Consider the following 21,066-nt stretch of genomic DNA (forward strand, 5'->3'; position numbering starts at 1 on the left):
ACTCTTGGGTTCCAGGCCACCTAGACTATATAAAGCAGTGGTTCTCAAATTTCATTTGACACCGGGATCACTTGGAAGGCTATCACATAGACTACTGGGCCCCACCACCAGAGTTGCTGATTCAGAAGGTCTGGGAGGGGCCCAAGAATCTGAATTTCCAATAAGATCCCAGGTAAGGTTGATGCTGCTGGTGTGGGCTCACACTTTGAGGATCACAGATGTTAGGCAATGCCTATGAGTCTTTAGCTGAATTTCTCTAACCAGGGCTCTTCTTCTGGGCTGCAGAAACCTCAGATACAGAAAGAATTGCCCCTGTGGTTCTCTCCCTGGGGTGAGAAATTTGTGTATGTCTTGCTTCACTGACTGTGGCGTGACCCAGAGAATGGAAAGAAAACCTCAGGCTTTTTGGTTCACACACACACAAAAAGGAAAATGTCCACACATGAGATTATTAATTCATTGTTCAATTAAGTTATGATCTCTAAAATTATCACAATATTTGGCTCGGAGGAAGGCAGCTCTGAATAGCTTGTTACACGTAATGTGTGAATAATGTAACTTTATTACTTTTCCCACTCGTAAGTAATTGTGACTGACACATTGGCAATAACACAGATTGCCTTCTTACCCTCCCCTCTCCCTACTCTCAGCGCGGAGCGTTTACTTTCTCGTCTCTGTTCTTTTCTTGCTCACCCTCCTCCCTGCCACAAGCCTCCTTCCCTGTGCAGCTGCTTTTCTGTCCTGCCCAAGAGCAGCCCTGGGGAGGGGGCAATTGAGTGAGGGACTGCAAATGCCAGAAAACATGGGTGAGCAGCATGTCTGCACCTCCCACCCAACCTGGTGGGAATCCTGTAAAGCCTGCCTGAACTCTTGTTCACATCATTGCTGCATACTCTCCCTCGCCCTCCATTTCTTCCAAATCCTGACATGTCTGCTCAGGCAAGCCAGCTGCAACTCAGATGTCCACTCCATGACAGGTATGAGCTGACCTGGGCATGCATTCTCTGCAGGGAGACAATTACTGATGCTGTGTAATACATCAACAGGGTTGACACATCCTGCTGAAGGTAGGCGTCTCTCTGTTTCCTTATTTTGAAATCCTTTCAAGCCTTCTGAATCCAGCCTCTGTCTCCAGCTGTCCAGTTCTGGACAAGCCTGCTACTCAGCTGAACCCCTCGTTTCTACCCCCAGGTGGCCTAGGCACTGAGGCTACAGAGGGCTATAAGGGGTGTTGTCCACACCTTGGACAGCGCCTACTTTTCTTTCCTTCCTTCCTTCCTCCCTCCCTCCCTCCCTCTCTTCCCTTCCCTTCCCCTCCCCTTCCCTCCCCTCCCTTCCCTTCCCTTTCCTTTCTTTTCTTTTTTTCTTCTCTCTCTCTCTCTCCCCCCCACCCCCACACAAGCCTCCTCCACTGCATATTAGCCACTGCTGTAACAAGTATACTAATGTCTCCTCATCAATTTTTATCTCCCAATGCCCAGGCACTTGGAGTCTAAACTTAAAAAAAAAAAAAAAAAAAAAAAAGACCAGGCGCAGTAGCTCACGCCTGTAATCCCAGCACTTTGGGAGGCCGAGGTGGGCGGATCACTTGAGGTCAGCAGCTCAAGACCAGCCTGGCCAGTATGGTGAAACCCCTTCTTTACTAAAAATACAAAAATTAGCCTGGTGGGGTGGTGCACACCTGTAGTCCCAGCTACTTGGGAGGCTGGGGCAGGAGAATCGCCTGAACCCAGGAGGCAGAGGTTACTCTATCACCACTGTACTTCGGCCTGGGCAATTGAGTAAGACCCTGTCTAAAAAAAATAAATAAACTTAAAAAATCATTCTCTATTAAAATCCAGTTTAAGCACTGCCATGATTTGGGTATGGTATGTTTGGCCATGCTGAGTCCCAAGTCTCATGTTACAATCTGATTTCCCAACACACACCAGGGCCTGTTGGGGGGTGGGGGTGAGGGGAGGGAACGCAGAGGATGGGTCAATAAGTGCAGCAAACCACCACGGCACACGTATCCCTATGGAACGAACCTGCACGTCTGCACACGTATCTTGTTTTTAGAAGAAATAAAGAGAAACAAACAAACAAAAAAATTGATTCCTAGTGTTAGAGGTGGGGGCTGGTGGGAGGTGTTTGGGTTGTGGGGGTGGATCTGTCGTGAATAGCTTGGTGTCATTCTCATTCTCCTGGGAGTGAGTGAGTTCTCATTCTTAGTTCCCACAAGAATTGGTTGTTGAAAAGAGCCTGGCACCACCCCGCTGCCTTGCTTCCTCTCTTGCTCTGTGATGTGCACATGCCAGCTCCATTTCCCCTTCTGCCACGAGTGGAAGATTCCTGAAGCCCTCACCAAAAGAAAATGCTGGCACAATGCTTCTTGCACACCCTACATAACCATGAGCCAAATAGATCTTTTCTTTACAAATTACCCAGCCTCCAGTATTCCTTTACAGCTATGCAAAGGGCCTAAGAAAAACACTGTCTTGTCTTCCTTTTCCATCATCCATCAGTGTATGTTTTTGTACCAGCAAGTATGTTTATTTAGGCAGAACCACAGGTATTGGCAACGTATCTACAGTGTAGACATGAAAAGAACAGGAAGAGCATAAGTAATAGAGATTTTGTTCACGTGGTTTAGTCATGTTCCCACTGCAGTGTCCCTCTTCATACACCATTTCTTACCTCCTTCCACCTCTTCAGAAAGTACAGCGTACTCCACATGAATGAGACCTGAGTGCACTGGGGCATCCTTCCCTCCTGCTCTGGGGGTCAGGTTTGGTAATCTGGCTCAGCTTCCTCGAAAGCACCAGTTGGAAGGGAACATGTTCTCTTTTTCTGGGGTGATCCAGTGTTGAAGGCCAATTTACATGCAGACTAGGTGTGTGTTGTCTGTATTGCTCTGTTCACCGGTACTGAAGGCTCTGAGTAGGGTAGAATCAGACCCTACTCTACTTTCCCTGAACAGTGAGAGCAGCAAGAGCTAACAGCTGAGCCTCTACTTTGTGCCAGACCCTATGACATGCCCTTTCCATGCATTCATGCAGTCTTCACAATAATTGAATGTAGAAGGTGCCATTGTTCCCTGTATCATACCGCTGACCAGTGAGAGCCAGGAGCCTGTACTCATCACAATACTATAGTTTTCAGCCCCCCCAGGCTAACATCTACCCTCTCTCCTGGTGCCTGGGACCCTTCTGGACCTGATCAAGGTGTAGCCGCTAATGGGCTCAGAACAAGTCTCAGTAGAGTTGAGTGGAGGCGCCACTTGGGCTGGAGAGGCTGGGAGGGGCTTTGCAGAGGAAATGAAGCTTGACTTTTGGGTCCTCAGGGTTTAAGGTTTGCCTTTTTTCTCAAAAAAGTCTTGAAGGGAACCAGGTCCCTTGTACCTGCTGTGTGCACCTGGCAAAGAGTGCATTGGGTGGAATGCAGTCCTCTCTCACCAAGCCCTTGCACTCCATTGCCCCCTAGCCTAGAATACTTGCTCCCTGCTCAGTAAAGAATCAAATTCCCCCAAATATCCATCCTCGGTCCTAGGCTACAGGTCTGCGCCCTCTCGGCAGCCCTTCCTGGTGCTCTTTCCACTAAGCCTTGCTGCCTCTCCTGTCTCCAAGGGGACTGATTGCACTAGGGAAGTATGGTGGGAGGGTATATGCACCCAGGGAAGAAAGCAGCACAGCACTTCTCACAGCCCTGGTCTACAGTTGCTCCACTCAGCAAGTGGGGACAGTTCCAGCTTCTGGGCTCTTCTTGCCCCTGAACTTCTCCCCGATCAGGAGTAATCTAGTCTGAGAATGATTACAAAGAACACGTTTTCTTTTAAGGATTGACCTTTTGCTCAATGAGCAGGATTGAACCTTGAACCCAACAAAAGGGTCTGCAGTGAGGCGGGGCTGGACAGCTCCACCTCTAGGCAGGCACAGCAAGTGTGGGCATTGCTTCCTGCAAAAAGGCTTCCCTTCTAAGTCCACTCATGGTGGGTGCCAGGTGCTTCCCTCCAAAGCAGAGGGTAGCCCCTCCCACTCCAGAGCAAATCACGGTCTCCATGTTTTTCCTCCCTGGTCCCACATAGGTGAGTGATATATAGACAGGTTAGACCTCAGGGTTATATTATGGATTGGAGGGAGCAGAGAAGCTTCCTCATGAAAAGGGCTGGGCTGGTTGGCTGGCTCCAAGGCCCTCAGCACCTCTGTGCTTCTGAGCCATGGGAGAGTTGGGCAGAAGGCTGAATAGTGGCTGATGGCCTGGAGGAGGAGATAGGGAGGGAGGAGAAGGCTGGATGCTGGGTTCCCATTGTACACCCCCAGCAACGAGCCCCCCTGCCAGCCCAGAGCAACCAGAGATCTTGGGCCACAAGTCAGACACACCTAGACTAAGATGTGGCTTTGACCCCAACTGGATATCTGCTCAAGTCATCAAAGCTCTTGAGGCCTCAGCTTCCTCATCTGTAAAATGCAGCTGGGAATACCTGTTCTGCCTATCTGAAGAATTGTTGTGGTAATCTGAAGAGGCAATGGGTATAAAAATACCAGGTAAAAGGCAGAGTGTGTCCCAGGAATGAGACACCCTGTCCTTCTCCCTCAAGACATCCTCTTTGTTTCTCATTCCCAATATGAAAATAACAAACCATTCTAGGGAACAACTTGGTTATTTTTGGGTCATGGGCAGGGCCAGCAGGCCTACAGGTAGCAGGAGGGATCAGTGGAGGAAGCGATGTGATTCCTGTAAGACTTGAATGCCCCTGAGTCAAAGTCTGCTCTGAAGACCAGCCCCCTTAGAGTGACAGACATGGGGCTATATCACAACTCCGCCACTTACTATTTTTAGGACCTTGGGGAAGTCATATAGAATTTTGAATTTTAGTTCCTTCATTTGTAAAAATGGGAAGGGTAATAGCACTATCCTTAGAGTTATAAAATAATGGATACTTATGGCATACCCAGGGCATGGCATGTGCTAAGCATTCAGTAAATGTGGACCATTATTGTTATTTTCTTCTTGAGCTACTTGTCATTGCTTACTATGGGGGAAATACCCATTTCAAAGAATTGGGAGGATAAAATTAAGAGACTCGTAACCAGCACCTGCCATTTAACAGATGCCCTGTAAGTGAGTGCCTTCCTCTTTCTCCCTTCTGGCACTTGTTCTGTTGAGAGTCTGTGATGCCCAAACCTTGGAATTAACCCTGATGGAAAAAGGGCATAAAGCCATTGGATGTGTGGCAGGTCTGCCTTCGTGTTGGGCTCATATTACAGAGATTTGTGTGTCTGCCCTTCATCCTGCCCCCGAGATCTCACTGTTCTCTGAGTCTTACCTTAGCCTCCTATCTTTTCTTCTGCCTTCCTGGACCCAGCTTACTGCCTGCTCTGCTGCCAGCACCCTTTCCTGTGTCTTGGTATCTACCTGAGACCTTTGTTTTGCTGGTTATGGTCGTGGCCTTACCTAGGGGTAAGCTAGGCCCTTTGTACCGCCTCAGATCATCAGGGGATGCAGCAATAGTGCCAACTGGGAGTCCAGATGATCTGAACTTGAATTTGCATCCTGGTTTGACCACTTACTCTGTAGCCTTAGGCAAGGCACTTAATGCCATTGTGTGTCATTGTCACATCAATACAATGAAAGTAACACCTACATCATGGCATTACTTGAGGATAAGAAGAGATGACTGAGGGATAAAAAGGAGACGTGAAAGTCCCTAAGAGGGCAGGCACTTAATAATACTAGGCTACCTCCCTTCCTCCTCACTTCTTTGGTCTCAATGCCTGCTTAGGGGAGGGGTAGAGATCAGGGTGTTGAGTTGCCTCCTCTGCAGGATGACTCAGCCCCTACTCCCCTACTCTGTTACTGCCATTGCCTCATCATACTCTGGAAAACCTAGACTAAAGGAGGTTTTTTAGCTGGACCTATTTTTGGAGGTGGAGAATGGAACTTCCTCACTGGTATGCTGAGTTTTGATTTCCATATGGGCTGATTTCAGAGTAACTGGGAAAATTCAGTAATTAGCAGTAGCAGCATTAGTGAATCATATAATCATCCTCTTCTCGCTTCTTCCCTCTTCTGCATGTTCCAAATGCTATTACCGACACTGTCTTGCCCTCCACTGGCCCTTGGCCTCATGTTCCCACTGCAGACGTTGTGCTTCCTGCTTAGCACTATGGGTCAGCCTCTGGGTACTCTCCTCCCTTCCAGCCTCCAGCCTCCTGCCCAAACCTCTGTCTATTTGTCCAGAACCCTGGTGGGCACATTTAGCTAGTTTCTCCTCTTGCAAATTCAACCTACAGGTTTATTTCAATTCAAAGAAAAAAAATGACTCATCTAAATCCTGATAAAAACATGGCTAGTGCTGTCTGGGCCGATGAAATTTACTTGGAAAATGGAGAACCTAAGAGAACCTTCTCTCTCTAAGTCTGGATATCTCTGCGGTTGGTCACTTTAAAAAAGATAAAAATGCAGAGGAGGGTTTTCCTTAGCAAAAACTAATAATCAGTGGCTCCATCCATTTATCCATCTATCCATCTAGGAAACATTTATGCAATGTCTACAATGTGCCAAGCCTAGCACTGGGCTTTAAGGCCATACACATGATAGCTGAGAAGACTAGCAAGTAGACCGATGACCATTGTACAGTGGAAAACATGCCAAGAGCACAGTGGGAGCATGAGTCAGTGGGCAGCAGGGTCAGCTCCTCTGAGAGGCAAATGCTTAAAGATTGAGGAATGGAGAGAATTTAGCTTTGTAGAGTTTGCTTTCATTGGTATGTATGGGGAACTAAGGATCAACAAACGGAAACCTGTAAAATCTATACTTACTCAAATTTTTGTAGAGCATTGTAATGTGCTGGGAATGGGAAGCTCAGAAGAGGAATAATAATGGGCTTTGCTTTGGGGTTTAGCACTGACTTCTCAGAGTTTGAGAATTTGGAACATTTAAGTAATCCCATTTCCTCTTGACAGAGTTTTCCTAAAACACGCCAGAGAGATAGGAATAGAAACACCTTGCTTGTTCTTAAAGAATCTAAATCTCCACAGTGTTCCTGTTTCATTCCATCATCTCCTGTTGGAAAAATGTACTTGTCTGTCCTCTGGCTGCAACTAAAGTCAGTCCTCTCCTTAGGGCACCCAGGAACTCTTGATGTTTCACCAGCCCTCTTGCTGAGCTAAACCCAAGGGTTGTTCTATATTCTATACTGAGTCCGGCCTAGTCTCACAGAATCTGCATGAGACATAGAAATCATTACTGCATAAATGTGGAGCAATATTAACAAAAAGCTGATAATGAAGAGACAGCTGTTTTGCCTTAGGCGGGCTGGGGTGGGTAGCCCCATAGTCCATGGATAATTCTCCCTCTGTATCTTCCTCCACTTATCCTATATGTTCACAACACTGCAGTTATTTGGTGGGCAGTTGTAGTTTTAGATGAGCTTTAGTGAACGGGAGCCCAGCCTGAGGGCTTGAAATTCATTTAGTGTAGGAACCTTGGTGATAAGGTTGCTGCTGTGGAGGGACCACTATGTGAAAGGACTTTAGTCTTCAAGAGCCAGCTAATGACCCCAGGCATCACCCCGTCTCCCCATGGCCCCAGTGACAGAAGGCACAATGTCTGGCTATTGATTAATTACCTATTTCCTTTTTAGACGATGTAAGCTCTGTTTTGCTTACCACTGTATCCCCGGAGGCTGGACAGTACAGTTTAATGATTTTTTTTAATTGAATGAATTAAGATTCACAAGTAATTTGAAAGGAATCTCTATTTATCCCGCTGGTGTTTCTCAGTCCTGGGCTGCATTGCCAAAGTTTCCAGTTTCTTCATGACTTGGCCAGCCCCCAATCATCCCAAAGCCCAGTTAAGAGAAACACTTCAGTGCTAATAGATCTGGAAACTTAAGCTCTGGAGGGCCACCTGTCAGATGAGATTTGCCTTCAAAGGCCACTGGCTCTGACCTTTTGATAACATTAAAAAAAAAGAAACCTTACGTATTGACTGAATCAGGCCTGTCTCCAGTGAAGATCTAGGCAGCTATTTGTATTTCTGTTTGGATTTTTGGGTCCTTTTCTTTTTGTACTTCTGGACAAGCAAAAGGAAAAACGTTCCTTTGCTTTACCAAACCTCATTTAAAAGTTGTTTGTATATATTTTTTAATGGAACCCAATCCCTTAAGCCTGTAAAAGTAACCTCTACTGAGCTCAATAAACCATTTCCAATGTGGCAGCTTCTAATCCAGGAGAGTTAAGAAGGCAGATGCTAACCAACCACCAATTGCATCCCAGGACAGTTGCTGAAAGTCTCAGGGCTCTGCAAGCTGGAGATGAGATCAGCTAATCCTGACTCTATTCTTTCGTCTGCTCTGCTAGCTGGCCCTACTTGTACAATTAATATTCTCCCTGGTGTTGATTTTGTTCAAATATATTGGGCCCATCAATCACCCACTTTCCAACTCGTCTGTCTGGATCAGTCAATTACAAAGTTATTTTTGAGCCACTAGGATTCTTGTGAAATAGACACAAGAAGGAGCTAAACTCATTTCAGGTTTGACCTCTGCAGCTGGGATCTGAGAAGGCTTAGTTTGCTTACACTTCATGGCCATCCGATCCAATCTGGCTTGTAGAATAGAAAGGCCACTTGCTTAATTGGGAACACTTTAATATAGATATCCATTAACTTATGCTAAATTACAGTAAAACATCTATGGAGGAACTTGATGTGACATCTGCATGAATACTAAATAACTTCATTACGATCAATACTGTGACAATGAATATGAAATGAACGTGCCCAGAGAAGACAATTAATTTCCGACCTTCCCAAGCCAGTACTGTTTTATTTTACCCTGCATTGTACTAAAAAAATAAGGCATAGAAGCTCTATGATTTTCTGTCTATCTCACTCACCCTTCAGCTGGTGAGTGGTCCCCGAGAGCTCCTGTCATTTGTAGAGTGGAGACTGGCCCACCCTGAGGAACAGCCATGGGCAGTGGGTATGTTGGGCTCCTGGGGACCCACTTTGGTTTGGGAAAGGAGGCCGTCAAAACTAACTGAACACAACACACACACAGACACGCATGTGCGCACACACACACATGCACACGCGCACACACAGAATTAAAAGGCGTCCTCATCCGGAACTAGCAAACAGACTGTCAGTTCAGATTAGCAACATCAAAAGCATTCCAATCTGTTCCCTGCATACATTACAGGCATAGATCTGAGAGAAGAATTTGGCCTCTGAATTAAGTCAGCTTTTTCCTTCTGGGCTGCTTGTACCTGAAACGTGTGGTGAAGAGGGTCCAGCAGTCAGATTAATACACCTCACAGCATTTAGTCTGAACCTTACAGTGTGGTCTTAAAGAGACACCCTCTCATATTACTTGCTGCTATTTCACTTGGGTTCTTTCTGAATCCAGAATGAACCATGGGACCCTTGGGTTGAAGACTATGCCTAACTCTGTATGAGGGGTCGCTCAGAATGGAGGCATGCATGAAAGAAAATTCCTGGGTTCTCCATTCTAGTCATTTCCCTCCTACGTCACTGACTTATTGCTGGCGTCTCCTCTCCTTGACCTTCATATCGGAGTCCTTGGATCTCTTCTCAATCTTATGGCTTTAAACACCGACTCTACTCTGATGTCTCTCAATTTTGTATCCACAGCCTAGACCACCCCCTAAACTCTGGACTCATCCCTCCAATTGCCTAGTCCTTCCCTCCACTTGCATGTGTAACAGGCATCTCAAATTTCACATGCTCCGAAATGAACTCCTGGTCTTCTCCCACAGGCATGCCCCTCTCACGGTCTTCTTCATCTTTGAAGAAGATGATAAACTTGTCAGTGGCAATTTTATCCTTCCAGTTACTCAGGCCAGGAAACTTGGAGTGAGTGATCCTAGACTCTTCTCTTCCTTTCACACCCACGTCCAATCTGTGAATGTAGCCTGTTGTCTCAAAATATATTGTAAACGAACCACCTCTCACCACTTCCTCTGCTACTTTCTTGGCCCAAGTCTCATCACTTGTTGCTCAGATGGTTGTTAGTCACGGTTCTGGGTTTAGCAGGGTATCTACTCCAGGCCTCGTCTCTGAAGAGCCTCTTGGTGGTCAAAAAGCTACTTGCCACTCTCATCAGATCAGGGTGCAGGGTGTCATGAGGAGTTTTACAGATTCTGGCTACCAATACCTAAGGTGAAAGGATACCTTTGGCATTAGTAACAACACGAAGGGAGAAAATTGCTATTACCACCTAGACTGTGAGCGAATAACATTCTGGCCAGTGGGATATGTCTCACCAATACGTTTACAGGCGGCCGACATTTACGACACCAGCCTCCTGGCTTCTTATGGGGAATAGTGGTTGCATCATGTCCCACTGCACCCTTGCAGCTGACTCCATTCCCCTATTACATAACACAAGCCTTTCCCCCTCTCTCTTTGTACCCAGAGGCTCCAGCATATTTACACAGCATAATAAATGCTATGTAAATACACCATTATATATGAATTTATAGCATATGTGAGAACTCAGACTAAATCCAGTTCCATGTAAAACCACGTAATACTCACTGAGGTTCCCATCACAGTCCCCTTGCTTACATGTGCACATCCTCAACTTCCACTCTTTCTCAGGTCAGGAATGTGTCAGTTCTGCAACTTCAAGTGGCAGTTAGGGAAGGATCCTCTCTCCATTATATGAAAAGTAGGTGTCTAGTGGGGAGGAGCTTCCTTCTGAAATGCTCAGAAATGTACCGATATCCTTGGATGCTGCAGATGGAGCCCAGATCCCAGTGGGCCACTGCTGGGCTGTTCACAGAGAGCCAGAGGCCCCTTTGGAAAGGGTGGATCTCCATAATCCACAGGAGGGGAAGGAGCTCCAACAATCTTGTTAGTGCATCAAGTGATAGATTTTTGACAGATGCCTTCCTGCCTTCTAGTCCCAACTTCAAAATCCTTCCTGCACTGGTCTCACTGGGGTTGGTGGTTAGTTCTCACTTTACCCTCTTCTGAGACCAGCAAGAGGCTCTGTTTGCGCCAAGTCTCCCTGTAAACACTGTGGTTATGCCCACACTAGGCAATGCCTTCCTGGGAGATAACATTGCATTTACTCCAGGACTCCTACAGGAAACAAGAGGGGAAGAAAATTGCCTCTCTGTGAAAGCACATTACAATGTGGCCTAGCCCAAGCTAGTCTCACCAGAAATGTTAACTCTGCCCTGCACTTTCCATTCCCCAACCCCTTTCCTCTGCCTTTTCCATTCCCCAACCCCTTTCCTCTGCCTTTTCCAAGCAAACTCTTACTCTAGGAAATACATGTTTGATTTTCTTGGGTGACCACCATCTCCAAGAGAACCTCTTAGAAGTAGGCCAAGGAGCAAAGAAGAAGCCCCAGAAAGGTCAAGAGCATCTTACAGGAAAGGAAAATGGTTATGGCAGATTGGAGTTGTAGGAGGAATGACACAAAAGGGGTAGGCTAGAACCAGAGTCACATAGGAACAGTCTTCTGGAAGCAGGGGGATGGATGAAAGAAATGTCTTTATGTCCCTTCAAGGGTTATGATTTTGTATGTGCAAAATTCTGAACTGTACATCCAGTTGAACAAAGTAAACATTTATCAAGCATCTCCTCTGTGTCAGGCTTGAAGTGAGAAATTCAAAGGTGAACCAAGCATGGTTCCAGAATGCAAGGATCCTACAAAGTAAAAGGGTAAAAAAAAGGCACTTTGGCCTCCCTTCTTCCCTCCCATCCATCCATCCACCCATCCATCCATCTAATGCAAGGCATATTGTAATAAAGGAGACACAATTCTAGGTAGATGTCATGAGCACTGGAATCAGACTGGAAAACTGACTCTGCCACTTACTAATTCTGTAATATTGGGCAGAAAATGTAAACAAGCATAGCTTCAATTTTCCTATTTCTATAACAAGAATATTAATGGTATCTATTTCATAGGGTTAACATGGGAATTAAAGAAGATAATGCATATTAAAGTTCTTGGTACATAGCAGATGCTCAGTAAATTAATATTTATTAAACTAATGAATTACAAATACAGAAAATGTTAGAGAAACACAGAGGGGAGCTCATCAATAGTTGAAGAGATTGGGCTAAAATTTACAGGAAGGATGGAATTTGAGATGGTCTTGAAGAGGATTTTAACACATACAGATGGAAGCTATTTCAGACAGAGGGAAAAAACATGAGTATTGAAGTGGAAAAGAGGAGGTCATGGTTCAGGGAAAAGTGAGTAGTGGGAAATAGGACTGAAGATGTAGGCTGAGGCGATATCATGGCAAATCTTTATCACTACACTGATGATATAGACTTGATCCTTGGACAAAAGTGCATTAGTAGGGATTTTGGAGCAAGGCATAACCGTGGTTTAGGAAGATCAATGTGGCAACACAATGAGCAGGATTGTACTGAAGATGAATTGGAGATAGGGAGAGGAGTTTGGAGGCAGCAGTAATCTCAGTGAGATTACATGAGGATTTTAACAAAGCTGGTGACAGTAGAAATAGAGGAAATAGAAAAGAGTTATTAGGAACTGGTGACCAAAAAGATGAAGAGAATGAGGGGAGGGAGAGCAAAGCTCACCCTGAGCATTTAGGGAGAGAGAATTGAGAAGATCATGATGTCAACTCTAGCTCGAGAACACAGAGAAAAGGCAAGAGTTTTTGCAGGAAGGTAAGCTATGTGCTAGATGCATCAAGTAGTAGATCAAGTAATAGATTTTTGACAGATGCTTTCCTGCCTTCTAGTCTCAACTTCAAAATCCTTCCTGCACTAGTCTCACTGGGGCTGGTGGTTAGTTCTCACTTTCTCCTCTTCTGAGACCAGCAAGAGGCTCTGTTTGCACCAAGTTAGGGACCTTGTAGGAAACCATGTGCAGATGCTCAGTCTAGCTGGAGCTATGTGCCTGCAGTCCAGGCCATGGTTCAGAACTAGATATAAGGAAGTGGCATCAGCCTCATAGGAGTAATGGCTGAAAGTGTGGGGAAGGATGTCATTGAAAAGGGGCTAAAATAACTCTTGATTTATGGGACTAGCATGGTAGACTGAAGTAGATCCAGTGAATAGTGGGCTATGAGAACTGGTGACTGGAAAATCAAGTAGGCAGAAGGACGAAAAGCTGAGCGCTACTGATAGTAGAGGTAAAATGTGAGGCTTATAGGGTTCAGATGGACTGGAGCCACCAAGGGAAGTGGGAAAATAGGAAAGGATGAAAAGACTGAAGACTAAGGGAAGGCCAAAAAGTAGGTCAAGAGGGAGTGAGAAAATGAGTGAGACAGAGAAGAACTTTGACAATTGGAGCTGAATGTTCAGTAGTTTTGAGTCGTGCATTTCAAGATGCAAATGGGGTAGATGCAGGTCACTTGGGGGAAGACTGCTGGGACCTGAGGAAGTCAGAGGCTTGGGAGGGACTGAAGTCACCAAGGATGAAGTTGGTGAAGACATGGGTTGGGAGTGGGGGCTGAGAGCCTGGTACTAAAATCCTAGAGGAAGATGGAGTCATGTCCAGAAAACCTGCAGATGAGGTGAGAAGAATAAAGAGATGGTACAGTGGATGGAAATATTGGGGCAAATTGCTGAAACTGAAGTGGGTCTGGGGAAAACCATATGCTGGATGAATTTATCCATTTCGTATTAGATGCCTCAAAGAGTTAAAGTTTTTAAGTTGGAGGGTCCAAGAACATCTATGGAACAAATAACAATCTATAGATGTATAAAGCTAGCAAATATTTTAAGTGCTAAAATGTGTGGTGCTGGTCACAAATAGCTTGAGCCTGGTGCCTTTGACCAGCCCTCCTGACAAACAGCGAATGTGCCAAGTCCTATAAGGCTCCATTACAGCCCAGGAGAACTAAGATCTATGCCCTGGAAGAGGTGAGGACTTGGAATGAACCTTGAGGGAGGGGCTGGGATTGAAGGGGGAGGAGCATTTCAGTCAATGGGAGAGTGGATAAATGAGCAGAGGTGAAGCGAACACAGCATATTCTGAAGATCCTGCAGGAGGGGTGCGGGCTGGGTGTTATGAAGGAAAAAGCTGGAGGAAGATAGAGTGGGACGAGAAAGTGAAGGGATGCAGACTGATGTCATAACAATTCAAAAGCCAATGAAATATTCTCAACTTGAGTTCCCTGCAGTTGTGGTCATGGGCCAATTGCAGTATTCAGTTTTTATGTGGACCTCTAGCATCTTCATGTGTGGTCCTCAAATCCTGAATACTTCTCTCCCAGAGCATTTACCACACGGTGCTGCTGGTATGCCAGGCTTTCTCCCTCCACTGTGAGCCATTTGAGGGCAGAGACCAGACAATCTCCGCAGCCTCTCAGGCTACAGGGTACCCTGCATTATGCAGACTGAGAGCTCTAGAAATATTTGTGGCATGAATGAAAGAATTCATGAGTAATAGCTGGGCATAAATCAGAATACGCACTTGAACTGGGCTACAGTGTTCCACCAGAGGCCTTCCACATCTAAATGGAAGCATCATGGCACAAGGTGAAATTCTAGGTTTCTGAAGAAGAAAAGGTAAGAAGGACTCTCAAAGCCTTTGTTAATTAAAAACACACACAGCTCTTCAGGGAACATTTCCCTGCCTCCCATTCTCCCTCACTGCACTGAATGGCAGATAAGGTGGTGTCTTCACCTATGCTTTGGACCACATTTAATTAAATGCCTACATTACTGCTTCCTCACACACCTTGTTTTATTTCCTTTCCTTCCTTCCATGCTAAAGAGGGCCAGGGCTAATACTAATGCATATGCTGTTAAACCTTTTAATTAACTTCAACTTCTCCCAGAGATTTATGTTTAAACAGTAAATTTTTTGTTGATACTTAAATACATAGGCGGCACTCGGAATGATGTACGAGTACTCTTGTCCTCAAAATGATTCTTCATGAGTTACCACCAGAGACGTTTTCATGAGCCTCTTTTATTAAAATAATAATACTCAGCAAGGCAATAATGCTTTACAACCGGCAGCTAATTAACCCACCCCACCCCCCAAACAGGTCAGCATTAGCATCTGCAGGTTCGCGATCTTATCGCCCAGTGGGTCCCCCTTGTACCTTTGAGTCAGCACTGAATCGGTCTTGGTTTGTGCTCCAGCATCTATGAATAATGATGTTCATTTAAAACACATCTCTGTTCTTAGACCGTAGCTCAATCTATTATTATCGTTATTTATTTTGTTCTGGTTTAGTGCCTTCCCTGCACTGGGTATCAGTATTTCTGATCTGCAGTTGACCTCTTGAAACAGAATTTAACCATGACTTGGAAAATCCAATTGATTTAGAACTCTTGTCTAATTGCAAAATCCATTTATTTTTCTGCAACTCTAAATTTGTGCCCTAAGTATTTTTTTTTTTTTTTTTTTTTTTTTTGAGACAGAGTCTCGTTCTGTTGCTCAGGCTGGAGTGCAGTGGCATGACCTCGGCTCACTGTAACCTTCAACTCCTGGGTTCAGGTGATTCTCCTGCCTCAGCCTCCTGAGTAGCTGGGATTACAGGCATTCACCACCACACCCAGCTAACTTTTGTATTTTTAGTAGAGACGGTGTTTCACCATGTTGGCCAGACTGGTCTTGAACTCCTGACCTCGAGTGATTCACCCGCCTTGGGCTCCCAAAGTGCTGGGATTACAGGCGTGAGCCACTGCGCCTGGCCACCCCAAGTATTTTTAATCATGATCTATGCTGTCAATTGTAATTGCAATGTAGCAATTCTTTGCCAACAAAACCAATCTACCTACCCAAGCTCCTGTTCTTTTCTTCATGTTGAGACAACGTTTTTCCCCACAAGCCGATATGGTCATATCCCATGTTGCACTACCGATGAGCCAATTATTTCAATTTTGGCATCAGATTCAGAAGAGACTTTAATGATCCTCAATGGCATAAACTGAATTTTTATTCCTACAGCAATTTAGTAATGATGATGACACTTAAGCATTTAGAAAGTATTACTCATCTTCCAACCACTGACAAACAGGAGGCTCGGCACTTTTCATTTAGGCACTTGTCTAGGCAGGTCTGATGGGGACCTCAGCATGGACAGCATTTCACAATATTTAGGGAGCCCAGGCTCACCCCTGCTGCTCTGCCAGGAGCTATAGAAAGAAAAATCTCCAAGCCCCAGTGCTTGTCTGCTGGGGTTTCTAGCTGGAAGTCAGAATAAGCTCCCAAGCCTTGCACGCCCATTTTAATTAACTTGTCTATTCATGCATCCAACAAATATTTAATGAGTTTCTGCTAGGTGAGGAAACCCAGCCCCAGGAGGGAGACTGAGATATATGAGGTATACCCCTTTCCCTCTAATCAAATTCAACCCCACCCCTCTCACCGGGATCCAAGTTATTTGAATACTTCATTTATGCATATGTTTACTCCTTTCATTCAGCAAACGTTTATCAGGCACCTTTTAGTGTAAGGTACTCTGCTGGGAGCCCAAAAGTTTACAGAGAAGATCAAATCTGTCAGCAAATCCCTTTGGTTCTTCTTTCAAAGTAAATTTGGAATCTGGTCTTCTTGCCCCTCCAAGGCTACCCCCTGGGCCAAGTCACCTGGACCCTGTGCCCGGATGGCGGCCAGAGCCTCCTAATTGGTCTCGCAGGTTCCATCCTTGTCTTCTGCTTTCTAGTTTCAACAGAGCAGTCTGAGTAGCGCTTTTAAAAACCTACGTCAGAGGGAGCCATTCCTTTGTTCAGAACGGTGCCGAGTATCCCACCTCACTGAGAACGAAAGCCAACACCCTCTCCGTGACCCATGGTGCCCTCCGGGGTCTGGCCTCGTAGTCACACTTTGACTTAATCTGCACTCTTCCTTTTGCTTGCTTTTACAGTTTGGATTTGTGTCCCCACCCAAATCTCATGTTGCATTGCAATCCCCAGTGTTGGAGGAGGGGCCTGGTGGGAGATGATTGGATCATGGGGGTGGATTTCCCCCTTGCTGTTCTTGGATGGTGAGTTCTCACGAGATTTGGTTGTTTGAAAGTGCGTATCACCTCCTCCTTCACTCTCTTCCTCCTGCTCTGGCCATCTAATACGGGCCTACTTCCCCTTCTCCTTCCACCACGATTGTAAGTTTTCCGAGGCCTCCCCAGCTGTGCCTGCCTACAGAACCATGAGTCAATTAAACTTCTTTCCTTTTTACCCCGTCTCACATAGTTCTTTATAGCAATGAGAGAATGGATGAGTGCACTTGCCCTGGCCTCTTTGCTCTTCCTGAGACTCACCAGGCATGCTCCTGCCTCAGGGTCTTTGCACTTATGCAGTTCTCTCTCCCTGGGATGTCCTGTCCTTGGTCCCTCCCCTGCTTCAAGACATTGCTCGGTGGCCACCTTCTTGGGGACTGACCATCTTATTTAAAATGTGCACCCACCCCTGTAGGAGTACTTTATATCCCTCTCCCTGTTTTGCCTGTATGTAGAGTGCTTATCTCCATCTGACATGATTCATCTTTATTTGTTCATTTCATGTCTCCTCCACTAGAATGTCAGCCCCATTAAGTCTTAGCTATTTGTTTTATTGACTGATGTATCAATGCCTAGTGCACAGATATTTAATATTTGTTGAACAAATACATGTATGTAATGAGTGCATGTAATAAATAGTACTGTCATAATCTTCAAGAGGCACATGATCAAATAGGAGCTATACCTAAAAATAAATAATGAGCTATGTTTTAAGAAAGCTAGAAATAAATATGGTAGCCCAAAGGGTAGAAAATTCATTTTGCCTGGTTGAATGAGTGGCTAAAATCAGAGTCCTACAATTTCAGGTGTGTCATGTTGGAAAATGTATTAGTCAGTTTTCACACTGCTTATAAAGACATACCCGAGACTGGGAAGAAAAACAGGTTTAATTGGACTTAGAGTTCCACATGGATGAGGAGTCCTCAGAATCATGGAGGGAGGTGAAAGGCACTTCTTAAATGGTGACGGCAAGAGAAAAATGAGGAAGATGCAAAAGTGAAAACCCCTGATAAAGCCATCAGATCTTGTGAGACGTATTCACTACCCCTAGAACAGTAAGGGGGAAACCGCCCACATGATTAAAATGATCTCCTATTGGGTCCCTCCCACAACACGTGGGAATTATTGGAGTATAATTCAAGATGTGATTTGGGTGGGGACACAGCCAAACCATATCATTCTGCCCCTGGCTCCTCCAAATCTAATGTTCTCATATTTCAAAATCAATCATGCCTTCCCCTCAGTCCCCCAAATTCTTAACTCATTTCACCATTAACCCAAAAGTCCACAGTCCAAACTCTCATCTGAGACAAGGCAAATCCCTTCTACCCATGAGCCTGTAAAATCAAAAGCAAGCTAGTTACTCCCTAGATACAATGACGGTACAGGTATTGGGTAAATACAGCCATTCCAAATGGGAGAAATTGACCAAAACAAAGGGGTTACAGGGCCCATGCAAGTCTGAAATCCAGTGGGGCAAATTTTAAAGCTGCAAAATGATCTCCTTTGACTCCAGGTCTCATATCCAGGTCATGCTGATGCAAGAGGTGGGTTCCCATGGTCTTGGGTCGCTCTATCCTTGTGGCTTTGCAGGGTACAGCCTCCCTCCCAGCTTCTTTCACAGGCTGGCATTGAGTGTCTGTGGCTTTTTTTTTTTTTTGGAGACGGAGTCTCGCTCTGTCACCCAGGCTGGAGTGCAGTGGCACGATCTCGGCTCACTGCAAGCTCCGCCTCCCGGGTTCACGCCATTCTCCTGCCTCAGCCTCTCCGAGTAGCTGGGACTACAGGCGCCCGCCACCACGCCCGGCTAATTTTTTGTATTTTTAGTAGAGACGGGGTTTCACCGTGGTCTCGATCTCCTGACCTCGTGATCCGCCCGCCTCGGCCTCCCAAAGTGCTGGGATTACAAGCGTGAGCCACCGCGCCCGGCGGCTTTTCCAGGTGAACGGTGCAAGCTGTTGGTGGATCTACCATTCTGGGATCTGGAGGACGATGGCCCTCTTCTCACAGCTCCACTAGGCAGTGCCCTAGTAGGACTCTGTGTGAGGGCCCTGACCCCACATTTCCCTTCTGCACTGCTTTAGCAGAGGTTCTCTAAGAGGGTCCCACCCCTGCAGCAAACTTCTGCCTGGGCATCCAGGAGTTTCCACACATCTTCTGAAATCTAGGTGGAGGTTCCCAAACCCCAATTCTTGACTTATGTGCACTCTCAGGCTCAACACCACACGGAAGCTGCCAAGGCTTAGGGCTTGCACCCCATGAAGCCATGGCCTGAGCTCTACACCGGCCCCTTTTAGCCATGGCTGGAGCAGCTGGAATGCAGGGCACCAAGTCCCTAGGCTGCACACAGTGTGGGGACCCTGGGCCCGTCCCATGAAACCATTTTCTCCGAGGCCTATGGGCCTGTGATAGGAAGGGCTGCCGTGAAGACCTCTGACATGCCCTAGAGAATTTTCCCCCATCATCTTGGGGATTAACATTCGACTCCTCATTACTTATGCAAATTTCTGCAGCCAGCTTGTATTTTTCCTCAGAAAATGGGCTTTTCTTTTCTATTACATTGTCAGGCTGCATATTTTCTGAACTTTTATGCTTGGCTTCCCTTATAAAACTGAATGCCTTTAACGGCACCCAAGTCACATCTAGAATCCTTTGCTCCTTAGAAATTTCTTCCACTAGATATCCTATATCATCTATGCCAAGTTCAAAGTTCCACAAATCTCTAGGGCAGGGGCAAAATGCTGCCAGTCTCTTTGCTAAAATATAGCAATAATCTCCTTTGCTCCAGTTCCAAACAAGTTCCTTATCTCCATCTGAGACAACCTCAGCCTGGACCTTATTGTCCATGTCACTATCAGGTTTCTGGTCAAAGCCATTCAACAAGTCTCTAGGAAGTTCCAAACTTTCCCACATTTTCCTGTCTTCCTCTGAGCCCTCCAACCTCTCCCTGTTGCCAAGTTCCAAAGTTACTTCCACATCTTTGGGTATCTTTTCAGCAACTCTACTGGTACCAATTTACTGTATTAGTCTGTTTTCATGCTGCTGATAAAGACATACCCAAGACTGGGAAGAAAAAGAGGTTTAATTGGACTTACAGTTCCACGTGGCTGGGAAGGTCTCAGAATCATGGCAGGAGGTAAAAGGCATTTCTTACATGTCAGTGGTAAGAGAAGAATGAGGAAGATGCAAAAGTGAAAACCCCTGATAAAACCATCAGATCTCATGAGACACACTCACTACCATGAGAACAGTATGGGGAAAACCACCCCCATGATCCGAATTATCTCCCACTGGGTCCCTCCCACAACACGTAGGAATTATAGGAGTACAATTCAAGATCATATGTGGGTGGGGACACAGCCAAACCATATCAGAAAAGAACTGCAATCCATGTCGAAATGAGAAAAGGGTTCCTTGCTATAGGATTTCTCAGCTAGACTAAGAAAGTCTTTTGGGAATTGGTGGGATGGTGCACAGTTTGTGTGTTTCATTGAATCTTGATAATTATTCCAACCGGGAATCCCTCTCCATCTTCCCCAAATCTCACAAATTCCAGTGATAAACTCCACTCCATGTCTCAAACAGGGACTATTTTTGAGAACCATGCATGCTCTTTCCAGATGTCAGTGGCCAGCATCCAGGGGGGCAGAGTCAGTGTAATTTCTCATGGCTGATTTTGACAGGAGACGTCAGGTTAGTCTTAGTTATCCTGGAGCCTAACTGGATCTTGGGAATAAATCTCTTATTTTGGTAGCACTTTAAAATAACTGGCAGCAGTTCATGCATAATTACTTCTGAATTATCTAGGGGATTTATCAGGTTTGATTATAGATGCATAATGAATTTACCAAATTTGTGGGTATTACGGAGATATTAATTCCGTATGAAACCTCACAATTCATTCATGTGCCATTTGTTTTCATTCCTTTTTTATAATAAGCTAATTAGTTTAAATTATTTGTACTTGTACAAGGTCTTGAAACACATATTAGGAATGATTATACCAGAGAACCCAATAAATGAGAAGTTTTGGAGAGAGCATTAATTGTGATGAAGGGTTCATAAAGCAGTGGATGTTCAATTGTCCCATTTGGGATGGTAATAACAGGTC

General features: G+C 45.4%; 1 protein-coding gene across 7 annotated transcripts in view; it reads right to left on the minus strand.

Annotated features, from left to right (window-relative positions):
* KIRREL3 (kirre like nephrin family adhesion molecule 3) overlaps positions 1-21,066 on the minus strand; it is a 581,063-nt gene that overhangs the window by 208,618 nt on the left and 351,379 nt on the right. The window lies entirely within an intron of this gene.

The sequence above is a fragment of the Hylobates moloch genome, unplaced genomic scaffold (genome assembly GCF_009828535.3).
Source record: "Hylobates moloch isolate HMO894 unplaced genomic scaffold, HMol_V3 SCAFFOLD_11, whole genome shotgun sequence".
NCBI lineage: Eukaryota > Metazoa > Chordata > Mammalia > Primates > Hylobatidae > Hylobates > Hylobates moloch.